This window comes from Triticum aestivum, chromosome 5A (genome assembly GCF_018294505.1).
Source record: "Triticum aestivum cultivar Chinese Spring chromosome 5A, IWGSC CS RefSeq v2.1, whole genome shotgun sequence".
NCBI lineage: Eukaryota > Viridiplantae > Streptophyta > Magnoliopsida > Poales > Poaceae > Triticum > Triticum aestivum.
In genome coordinates, this window is record NC_057806.1 from 66160119 (window position 1) to 66163023 (window position 2905).

Sequence of the window (2905 nt, forward strand, 5' to 3'; positions counted from 1 at the left end):
TCCCAACTCCCTAACCACACTATCCCAGCCGCCTCCGTGCTCGTGTCCCGTAGCGGCGGCGGCACCACACCATCCCGGCCGCCTCCATGCTCGTGCCCTGTAGCGGCGGCAGCGGTGCCGCCGATTTCACCTTATCCTCTTCGTCTACCTTTTTTTGTTGCAAATCTCCGGCTGCCAAACGAATCTAGTACGAGGTGTAAATGAATTGTTTCTTTTTTCTGGAGGAAACCAGACAAAGCGGGGAGAGAAACGTGGGTCTGCGAAGGCGGCAGTGCAGGCCAACGATGTGTGCCCGAAGCCCATGCCGCTTACCAACGTCAGTAAGAACAAGAAAAACGAAACGTATTAAATTTTCTTAGCGCACGAACGACAGATAAAAATTCCACGTAAATAGTAAATAGTATCACCTCGGATAGCGAAAATAATATAGGTGAAAAAATTGAAAACGTAAATTCACGGGAAGAAACGTATTGTGACGGTGAACCCACGGAGTCAATCCGTGCTTTATTATTAGAGAAAGATTCACATCGTTCGGTCATGCAAGTGAAAGGCAATTATGACGATATATGATGGACTGACTGAGATGAGAAAAATTGGTATGAACTCGACTTCTTTTGTTTTTGTAAATATGATTAGTTCATCGTTTCTGATTCAATCTATTATGAATAAATATGTTTGCAATGACAACTAGAGATCATAGTTCTTGTGTCATGCTTGATTAGCTATAAGTTATAATGGTTTATCTTGCCTGCCAACTTGCTATTAAAATGGTTGTGGTGTGGTATGATAGGGTGGTATTCTCCTCTAAATGATTTAAGTGACTTGACTTGGCGCATGTTCACGCATGTAATTGAAACAAAATCAACATAGCCTTCACGATATTTATGTTTATGGTGGATTATATCCTATTCATGCTTGCATTCGGTGTTGATTAATTTTAATGCATGTTCATGACTGTTGTCGCTCTCTAGCTGGTTGCTTCTCAGTCTTTTTCTAGCCTTCACCTGTATTAAGCGGGAATACTGCTTGTGCATCCAATCCCTTAAACCCCAAAGTTATTCCACATGAGTCCACTATACCTACCTATATACGGTATCCACCTGTCGTTCCAAGAAAATTTGTATGTGCCAAACTCTAAACCTTCAAATAAATATCATGTTTTGTATGCTCGAATAGCTCATGTATCAACTAGGGATTTTTGTGTCTTCCATTTTAGGCAGGTTATTCTCAAGAGGAGTGGACTCCGCTCCTCACTCACGAGAAAGTGGCTGGTCACCGGGATGCCCAGTCTCATGCTTTATGCAAACTAAATCAAAATAATTGCAAACAAAACTCTCCCTGGGACTCTTGTTAGTTGGAGTCACTCGTTGTTTCGAGCAAGCCATGGATTGATGCTTGTTGGTGGAAGGGGGAGTATAAACTTTACCATTCTTTTTGGGAACCGCCTATAATGTGTGTAGCATGGAAGATACCGCCATCTCTTGGTTGTTATGTTGACAATGAAAGTATACCGCTCAAAATATTATTCATCTCTATTTCAAAACCGAGCTCTGGCACCTGTACAAATCCCTGCTTCCCTCTGTGAAGGGCCTATCTATTTACTTTTATGCTAAGTCATCATCCTCTTATTAAAAAGCACCAGTTGGAGAGCACCGCTGTCATTTGCATTCATTATTGTTAGTTTACATTGAGTATGACTTGACTGGATCTCTTTTACCATGAATTACAATGTCTAGTCAGTCCTTGGTCTTTAAAGGTGCTCTGCATTTATGTTTTGCGGTCTCAGAAAGGGCTAGCGAGATACCATCTTATTATATCATATTATGATTGTTTTGAGAAAGTGTTGTCATCCGAGATTTATTATTATTGCTCGCTAGTTGATTATGCTATTGATATGAGTAAACTTAAGACCTAAGCGTTATTGCGAATGTGGTTAGTTATAATCTTTGCTGAAAACTTGAATGTTGGCTTTACATATTTACAACAATAAGAGCAAATAGAGTTTGTAAAAGTTTTTCTTTATCACTTTCAGTTTATCAACTGAATTGCTTGAGGACAAGCAAAGGTTTAAGCTTGGGGGAGTTGTTACGTCTCTGTCGTATCTACTTTTCCAAACACTTTTGCCCTTGTTTTGGACTCTAACTTGCATGATTTGAATGGAACTAATCCGGACCGACGTTGTTTTTAGCAGAATTACCATGGTGTTATTTATGTGCAGAAACAAACGTTCTCGGAATGACCTGAAACTTCACAGAGCAACTTTTTGGAAAATATAAAAAATACCTGCAAAAGATGAAGGCCAGGGGCCCCACCACCTGTCCACGAGGGTGGGGGCGCGCCTGCCCCCTAGGGCGCGCCCCCTACCTCGTGGGCCCCCTAGAGCTCCTCCGACTCCAACTCCAACTCTATATATTGTGTTTCGGGAGAAAATTCAAAGAGAAGAAATCATTCGCGTTTTACGATACGGAGCCGCCGCCAAGCCCTAAAACCTCTCGGGAGGGCTGATCTGGAGTCCGTTCGGGGCTCCGGAGAGGGGAATCCGTCACCATCGTTATCATCAACCATCCTCCATCACCAATTTCATGATGCTCACCGCCGTGCGTGAGTAATTCCATCGTAGGCTTGCTGGACGGTGATGGGTTGGATGAGATCTATCATGTAATCGAGTTAATTTTGTAAGGGTTTGATCCCTAGTATCCACTATGTTCTGAGATTGATATTGCTATGACTTTGCTATGCTTAATGCTTGTCACTAGGGCCCGAGTGCCATAATTTCAGATCTGAACCTATTATGTTTTCATCAATATATGAGAGTTCTTTATCCTATATTACAAGTCTATAGTCACCTATTATGTGTTATGATCCGTTAACCCCGGAGTGACAATAATCGGGATGCTTACCGGTG